The sequence below is a fragment of the Stegostoma tigrinum genome, chromosome 3, assembly GCF_030684315.1.
Source record: "Stegostoma tigrinum isolate sSteTig4 chromosome 3, sSteTig4.hap1, whole genome shotgun sequence".
Lineage (NCBI taxonomy): Eukaryota > Metazoa > Chordata > Chondrichthyes > Orectolobiformes > Stegostomatidae > Stegostoma > Stegostoma tigrinum.
The window spans coordinates 14,333,225-14,343,055 of NC_081356.1; positions in this window are offsets into that span (position 1 = coordinate 14,333,225).

The following is a 9,831-nucleotide window of genomic DNA, read 5'->3' on the forward strand; positions in this document are numbered from 1 at the left end:
CAAATGTAGATTCTATTAGATTGTATCCGGATACTGGATACAGTTCTGGGAAGTACACTTTAGAAAGTACGTATTGGCCTTGAAGGAGTGCAGTGAAGATTCATCAGAATGTTCCTAGGCCTTGATGAGGAATTGCCTAAGCTAACCTTCTATTCCCAGATTATAGCAGGTTAAGGAATGATTTTATTCAGGCTTTTAAGAGTTTGAAAGGAATTGCTTGAAAAAAGACAACCCTGCTGGTGGGGGCTCTGGGACAAGGAGTCATTCACTCCTTCCTTAAAATATAAGCAAACTATTGTGGATGCTGGAGATCTGAAATAAAAGCAGAAAGTACTGGAGAAACTTAAAAAGTCTGACAGTATCTGTGAAGCGAGAAATGTATCTTACCACGTTTTGGCAAGGTGTCATTTTTGTTGAGTTTCATTGCGGGTTTCTCTCCATGAGGCCCAGTTAGTTTTCCCACAGTATCATTCCGAAGTCATTAACCACATACCTGCTCTTCCTGCCACCCTTTTTGTTCAAAATTATCCTCATTCACCCACCTGTCCTGCTGGAATTACTGGAAAATCATGGATCCTGGTGTCGATGGCATTTTTAAAAGCCATTGTGAACCTGGTCATGCACTGTAGTCCAGAGTTGCCCCTAGGATCCATGATATTTGCACCAGACATGGTCGACTGAAGGAAACTGGTGTCCTGCTTTGAGGGCAGGCATTGTGAAGACCTAGGTTGATGAGGTGGCACAGAGAAAGGACATCTTCTTCCCTCAGGGCTGACAGAAGAAGCCATGACATTAGACCATGCCAGCCTAGTCCAAGTTTGCCACATAGACAGTGCAGTCTTAGCCTGCCAAAGAAATGCCCAGCAGTATAGAAAGAAGGTCAATGATTTTCTCTGCTCCTCCAAAGTAAGTGGCACTATCATATCTCTGCTGCCCTTTCACATACTTTATCTCTGCTACTGAAACACATCTCACTAAGGCTAATTTCCTACCACTGTCATCATTGCATGCAGTACCATCCCTCATTTGTGCCCATCTATCCGATTCCCCTGTAGCAGCCTCCTGGCTGCTAAATCACAGATGTATTGCTAAAACCTGTCCACACTGCAAGGGATGCTGGGTACATTGGCCAAGTAAAACTGTGAAGTTACAAAATACACACATCAGACACAGTGCAAATATGGCAGCCAGGTGCTAATGATATTAGTATAAAGTAAAAGGCAGCAGTTATCCTCGACAGGCATACCCCAACAACTTATCCGCTAAACAAAGGAGGGGTCAGACAGAAAGGCACTGAGTCCTGCTACACAAAGAAACTAACAGTAGCATGCCACTCTAAACGATTGACTCTGTTTCAAACTATAAAGTGTATCTCCTTGTTTGGCCAAAACTATAGAAAGCTCCAGAAAACCATCTAAAAGGTTAAAAAATCAGGGTTCACCAGCTGACTGGCGCTCTTTGAATCTTCTGAGCGCTTCTGAGACCAGCATGGCAGGGGGCAGAGACCAGCTGACCATCTGACCAGCCAGACAAAGACAGTGAGAGAGAGGAAGAAAGCAGCTTTGAAGACCCAGAGACAGAGGAAGGGAGACAGCAACTGTGTAAGCTGACAACAGACTCGGTGAGTGTTAAAGTTGGGACTGCTCTGCATTGGTACTGGCTCGGGTTCATATTGATTTGACCACTTTGGTATTGTAGGACACCTGGGAAAATTCATTCATAACATTCTGGTCGGACATGCGTGACATGTTTATGGAGGAACTAGATAATACCCCATTCCACTAACGCTGCATGACTCTGTGCTGCCTATTCACTTACTTAGGGTATCTCACCACACACACTAGTACTAACATCCACTTTCCACTCAATGCTTCCCTTTCACTTTTTCCATGAGAAAACAACCCAGAATAGAGGAGAATGAACCAAGTTGGGTGATGCGGTGCCTAACATGCAGCTCCTCAATTTGTACAAGGAGGGTATTCAGATCCTGACCACCTCGAGCAGCCAAATGACCAAGTTCCTGGACTAATATTGGAGGCTTCCTTTAACTTATTGTATTATGAGCCCCTGACTGAAGGATGTCTCCCTTGACTTAACTGAGGACAATACCCCTGGACTTTGAGACATGGGCATTTGCTTGGAGAAATTTGTAGTGGGATCGTTGCCCACATTCTCCACCAGTAGGATAGCACAGTGGTTAGCACTGTTGCCACACGGCACCAGGGACCCGGATTCAATTCCACCCTCAGGCGACTGCCTATGTGGAGTTTGCACATTCTCCCCATGTCTGCGTGGGTTTCCTCCGGGTGCTCTGGTTTCCTCCCACAGTCCAAAGATGTGCAGGCTAGGTGGATTGGCTATGCTAAAATTGCCTGTAGTGTTCAGGGACATGTAGATTAGGTGGGTTCAGCGGGAATTGGCAGAAAGAGACGATAACATCTATTTGATATATGGTTAAAAAAGCACAACAAGAAGGCTAAGGAAATCTGGCATGTTTAAAATAATTCTTACCAATTTTTATAGATGCACCATAGAAAGCATCCTATCTGGATGCATCACAGCTTAGTATAACAACTGCTCTGCTCAAGACTGCAAGAAATTACAGTCATAAACACACCCCTTTCCATCCATTGATTCCATCTATTCTTCCCACTGCCTTGGGAAAGCAGCCAAAGTAATCAAAGACCCCTCCCACCCCAGCTTATACTATCTTCCACTGTCTTCTTTTAGCAAAGATACAAAAGTTTGAAAACATGAACCAACAGATTCAAGAACAGCTTCTTTCCTGTTGTTATCAGACTTTTGAATTGACCTCTCAAATATTAAACTTGACCTCTCTGCACCTTCTATGCAGTTGGAACACTGCATTCTACATTCTGTTCTATTACCCTAACATTCCAATTTAAGGTATGATCTACCTGAATAGCATGCAAAAACACTATTTTTCACTGTATTTCAGTTGATGTGACAATAATAACTCAAATTGAATCAAATTTAGCTAACCCTATGGTGCATGCATATCCTTGGCCAAACAAGATCCAACTCAAACCTTCTTTGATATCATAAAATATAGTTAGCACATTAGAATAATGAAAACAGAATGAATGACAATTGCAGAATTCATTAATTACACTACAGTATTTGTATAGATAGTCTCATAGACAAACTGAAAAATTGATTAAGTCTTTAATTCTTTCTTTAGTGATGAAAATCCTGAACTTTTGAGGAAACCGAAATCTTAGATTCCTTAATGGAAATCTTTATCATCCTCCTCTTTAAAAGTAGCATGCATATTTAAGAAACATCAAATTGGATTAGACTTGATTCAACTGCAATTATTCTAATAATGAACTCCCCACAAGCCTTTGAGAACTTCCACCCTTAAGTGCAGCCTAATCACAGTAGCGTAATTAATGTAAAATGTATTTCAACTTAAAACAAAATTATTCATTCTATATCTGATGTCACCTGAACTTTTTTTTAACATTTTCATCTTTTGAAGTGCAGTGTAAAAAGAATGACTGTCAACTGAAATGGGGACAGGTTGCATTAGCATAAACACAGAATAATACAGAGCAGGGCAGAAAAGCATCATTTCATATCCCTTTGCATAAAATTAAAAGTCTATAAAATGCAAAAGGGATAAAGTAAAGACATAATTAACATCCAATCCTTTTACCTCAGTATTGCTCATCAGAAATAGGCATACAACAGATTGCAGAGAAAAATCAGCATCTATTGATCAACTGAGTTGACATTTAACATTAATCAGCTTGATGTGTTGGAATGAGCTTGTCCATTTTATATGGGTTTATAGACTTTGTTGGTGTGGCGGGGCTGAGGTAAGACTGCCAGTGTTACAAAGAACATAAAAACGGAGAATGTATGGTCCATTGAGGCATTTCCATTATTCAAAACCATCATGGTTCATCTTTGAAATCTACTTTTCTGCTTACTGTCCATTTCCCTTGATAACCTGACAGTCCAAAAATCGCCTCTTTCAGCCTTAGATGCTTCCAACAATAGAACATTCACAACTGTCTGGAGAAGAAAATTCCCCATTGAATGAAGAAATTTTGGACTAGGGTTATCCTATTGACAATTTCAGGCTTTGCTGAAGATGACTCATCCTGCCATTGCTGCTGGGCAGGAATTGGCCTGAGAGATAACGGGAACTGCAGATGCTGGAGAATCCGAGATAACAAAGTGTGGAGCTGAATGAACACAGCAGGCCAAGCAGCAGCACAAAAGCTGACGTTTCGGCCTAGACCCTTCATCAGAAAAGGGAGATGGGGAAAGGGTTCTGAAATAAACAGCAACTCATATTCCGCTTGGGGATGCCACCCGAAGGTTGCAGGAGCAGCAACTCATATTCTGCTAGGGAATCCTGCAGCCCAATGGTGTCAATGTGGATTTCACAAGCTTCAAAATGTCCCCTCCCCCCACTGCATCCCAAAACAAGCCCAGCTCATCCCCACCTCCCTAACGTGCTCTTCCGCTCACCTATCCCCTCCTTCCATCTCAAGCCGCACCCCCATTTCCTACCTACTAATCTCATCCCGCCCCCTCGACCTATCCATCCTCCCTCGACTGACCTATCCCCTCCCTACCTCCCCACCTACACTCACTTCTACAGGCTCCATCCCTGCTCCTTTAACTTGTCTGTCTCCTCTCCACCTATCTTCTCCGCTATCCATCTTTGAGCCGCCTCCCCCTCTCTCCCTATTTATTTCAGAACCCTCTTCCTATCCCCCTTTTCTGATGAAGGGTCTAGGCCTGAAACATCAGCTTTTGTGCTCCTAAGATGCTGTTTGGCCTGCAGTATTCATCCAGCTCCACACTTTGTAATCAGGAATTGGCCTGATATTGCTACTTAACTTGGGGATTGTAGCCAACATTGTATCAAGGCAACCCTCAACAGTACACAGTCTGGTGGCATTGCTGCTTGGCCACATGCTTATACTGCTTGGAGTAGAATTAATCTCTTATGTTATTGTTCAATTCAACTTAATGGTGCTGTTGGAGACCATGAAGCAGCCCGTGTATATGACAGTATGTCAGCTGTGGCTCAAATTTTGTACTTTCTCTTGCCTCTGAATCAGAAGATCATGGCTTCAAGTCCTAATTCAAAGACAAGGCACATTATTTGAGCTGAGACTCTTATCATTGTACTGCTTGGCCTGAAGTGCTTTCTTTTGGATATCAAACCAAGGTTACACATACCCTCTCAAGTGAATGTAAAAGGCTGCAATGCTTTTGGTCTGGCACAATGCTGCTGGTGTCACTGAGCCTGGAAAAATAGTTGATATTTTTATGGCACTCACATTAATGTTGCTACTGAACCTGGGGAATAATTGTGACAGCATCTGCATATCCGGCATCAAACAATCTATAAGCTGCAAAAATTGCTGTGAACACAGATAATGGGAACTGCAGACGCTGGAGAATCCAAAATAACAAAGTGTGGAGCTGGATGAACACAACAGGCCAAGCAGCACCAGAGGAGCAGGAAGGCTGATGTTTTGGGCCTAGACCCATCATTAGAAAAGGGAGATGGGGAGAGGATTCTGAAATAAATAGGGACAGAGGGGAGGTGGACCAAAGATGGATAAAGCTTTTGCGCTCCTAAGATGCTGCTTGGCCAGCTGTGTTCATCCAGTCCCACACTTTATTATCATGGATAGAGGAGAAGATAGGTGGAGAGGGGAGTATAGGTGGGGAAGTAGGGAGGGGATGGGTCAGTCTGGGGAGGACGGGCACGTCAAGGGGGCAGGATGAGGTTCGTAGGTAGAAAATGGAGGTGCGGCTTGAGGTGGGAGGAGGGGACAGGTGAGAGGAAGAAACAGGTTAGGGAGGTGGGGATGAGCTGGGCTGGTTTTGGGATGCAGTGGGGTGAGGAGAGATTTTGAAGCTGGTGAAGTTGGCAGGTTGGTGTATTTATTGCTGAGCTGGCATTTGGCAGCTTTCTTTGAGTATTGGTGCTGGGGCTATATCAGAGTAAGTCTATTGCTGTTATTAATAGTGAAGTCACAATGTACCAAAAAGACTTATAAATAAACAACCAGCTGTCTTTGCTTATGAGAATGCACTTGCTGTTGATTCCTGTAGAGTTGTCCACGGGTGTCATCCTTCAAGCCGAGACCTTGCTTTAGGGCCACAGAAAATAGAATCAGACATCATCCATTTAGCCCCTTTAATCCATTCATTTTGAAGTATCATTGTTGACCTGCAACCTCACTCCAAAAACTGCCTTTACCTATAACCCTCAAACACCTGAGACCAACTAAAACAACATCTTCAGGGATCGACAACTGCGCACGCGCACTCCCTCGGGAACGCACATGCGCATGGCTCCAAGCAGCATAAACGTTACGTGTGATGCCATACGCAAGCCTGTTATTGCGCGCGAGCCGCGTAGCGCGTGCGGCTTTTAAACTGGATTCAGTGGCGGGGAAGGTAGATGCGAACGGAACAGGGCCCGGAGTCCGTGGTGCGGATGGCGCAAGGATGGCCTAGGAGATGGGAGGCCCTAACCACGGCACTTCCCCCCCCCCCCCACCACGAACCCAGTTCCCCTTCTTCACCTCCCCTCCATTTCGTGGCGATCCTGGTCTCTTCCCTCGGCGTACCCAGCTCCTTCCCGGGCCCAGTCTGTCCGAAATCTTCAGGCACACAATTTAAAGCGGCACATAGTGTATGCGTCTGTGTCAGCCATCAAAAATTTGTGGCGACCATCAGAATTCTTAAGTCTTCAGTTAACAGTTGATCTGGCATTCACCACTGTTTGTTGGAGTGTTTTCAACTCCTCCGGGCTTTCGAGGTAGAAATGTTTCCTGATCTTCACAAGCCTAGTTCTAAGTTTTAGACTGTGACCCCATCTGACAGGTCTCGTCAATCAGTGGAAATAGTGCAATGGGGAGAAACGATGCTTTCCCAAATATATTTTAGAAACTTCAATCAAATAACCACTTAATTGTCTAAATTCTGGGGAATACAACTCTACTCTCTCCTCTGAATTTAACCCTTGGAGTACAGGCATCATTCTGGTAAGCTTACATCTTTCAGAGGCCAAGATTCCTTTCGTAAGGTGCAGTTCCCTGAACTACTCGGGGCATTCCAAGTGTGGCCTAACAAAGATTTTCTATAGCTGCGCCATGATTTCAACACTGTTGTGTTCTGAGCCCGGGGATATAAAGGCCAACATTAGCTGTTTTGATTGTTTTCTGTAACTACTCATAATATTTAAATGAGCCATGTACATGGACTCCAAGGGCTGAGTTATACCAAGAAATGGCTGAGTGTAAGTTGTGTTGAGTTTCAGGGAAGGTTTTCCTAGTGACTTTTCTCGTGATCATCTGAAACTCATGAGTTAGGCAGTGGTGCCCCCATGACAGCCCTCTCAAATAATGCAAGCCCAATTTCTGTAGGTGGAGGTACTTGCCACTTCTGGGATATCCCAGGATCTCTGGCACTGGCACCATCTTTGACTCCCCAGTCCAACATAGCGTTGACATTAATCATCAAAGTATTGGTACAGCAGCCACGACTCAACATTTCCCACAAACATCGTAGGTGGCATGACTGACACCACCTTGCATACTACACATTTTGACTCCTACTGCTGTTTAAGCGTCAGGCCACAAAATTTGCGTGTTCTTAGCCTATGTTCCTCTTAGAACCCCCTACATAACTGCAACTGTTTCCCAGAGTTCATAGTGACCATCACCACCCTGCTTTGCCTGTTCCAGTTGTGCAGAGAATGCTAGACTATATTTGCATTCTCTGTCTGGAGTATACAATAAGGCCCCTCCCCCATCTTCCCCCCACAGACCAATCAAAAAAGTGGAACTTCACTTCAGGAGTCCTCTTTCCTGGGCAGCACCATATCTCTGCTCAGTTTCAGAGTCATCATCCACAATCAGTATCCTGTTCCTGCCTTATTCCCATAAGATTTCTATAAGATCTCCCCTCGTTCTTCTGAATTCCAATGAATGTAATCCCAGTGAACTCAGTCTCTCCTCATAATCCAACTCTCTCAGCTCTGGAATCAACCGAGTGAATCTCCTCTGGACTCCCTCCAGTACTAGTATATCTCTTCTCAGGTAAGGAGACCAAAACTGCACACAGTACTCCAGGTGTGGCCTCACCAGGCCTCTCTACAGCTGCAGCATAGCCTCCCTGTTTTTAAACTCCATCCCTCTAGCAATGGCAAACAAAATTCCATTTTCCGTTTTAATATACCCAGAGTTAACATAAAGTTAAAGTTTTCCCAATTTCCTTGACTTTTAGACCCAGGTTGACAGGAAGCACGGACCAGGCTTCTGTATTTAACAAGAATTACTATTTATTATAAATTAATTTGAGCTATAAGTAGACAATTATAAATGTTTATGTTCTACTTATTAAAACTCAAACCCTCTTATAAAACTCCCCCTGCACAAACATACAGGCAGACAGAGACAGATACAAAAAATCTCTGATGTTATGGGTAGAAGGAAGATCTAGGAAGGTATTTGAGAATCCTTGAAAACAGGGTTCACTAAAGTGATTCTTCTGGCTTGTCAGGACTTGATGTTCTTTGATCTTCCTTCTCCACTTTCACTTGCTTGCAGGAGGTGCAGGGAGACTGATTTGCATTGATAACATAGCTGACCTATTGGTTAAGAGCCACAAGTTACAACAACCGATAAGAGAAATAATGTTTTCTTCAGGCTTGAGTGTTTTTACTGCAGAGGAAAGGACATTGCCTTCCTTTGCTGACCTCCAATGGCTTCTGACTGAAGATTCACATCCACAAGCTATTCAGCTATGTGGGAGCCAATCACAGTTGTTGTCAGGCAGAGACCTTAGTCATTGACAACTGGTCACCATTCCACTAACCAGTCAGGTACTTGTCGCCAATCAAGTCTTTTTCTGATGAAGGATCTAGGCCCGAAATGTCAGCTTTCCTGCTCCTAAGATGCTGCTTCGCCTGCTGTGTTCATCCAGCTCTACACCTTGTTGTATCGGATTCTCCAGCATCTGCAGTTCCTGGTATCCCTCCCTTAGTACAGTGCTTTGGCTGCAACCACTGTAACCTCCTCCACTACTTGAACAAACAGCAGTATAAAACAACTTCCAGTGAGTGCTATGGGATCGTTTAAAACACGCTTCAACAATTTCCACATCCTCAGTTTTTACAACACTCCTTTTCCCATTTCAGTCCACAATAAAAAATACAGAAAAATAAAAAAAAATCTTTACACCAGTGCAATCTAAAGTGCAGAATCGAAGAGCAAAAACATACTGTAAGTGCATCAGAGATGTGCTGGGTTCAGTGTGGCTTGCTTCTTTTGCTGGAATATTAAAATAAATATTACTGGACAGGAGTTAGATCAGGAATTAGGTGTTATCGTGCAAGGTTCAGGTATGTCCAGACAAGTTGGTCTTATACAAAAAATGGAAGTTGCTATTCAGTGAGGATATTTGAGAGTGGAACCTAAATGATGAAAAGCATGATTACCAGTAATTAGAGATGAATGAGCTAATTGGCAGATGATACGTCAGTTTTATCAGCAGTGTCGATGGCATGTTAGATGCCATTTGACATTCTGGTCTCAAGATAATAAAACTTGGATAAGGATTTCAATGTCACAGAAGTAGATATCTGGTTTTAGAAAGAATATGGGCTCAGAAGCCAAGTTCAATGTTAGAAAGGATGCTGAGCTTTAAAACAGCCAGGTTGCATAGAATCAGCAATAATGACATAGAGTGTACAACAAAAATTGATGGCATTGCAGTTTGTTCACAATTTGACTTCAAAGAAGCAAAATTGGAACCTGAACACATCTT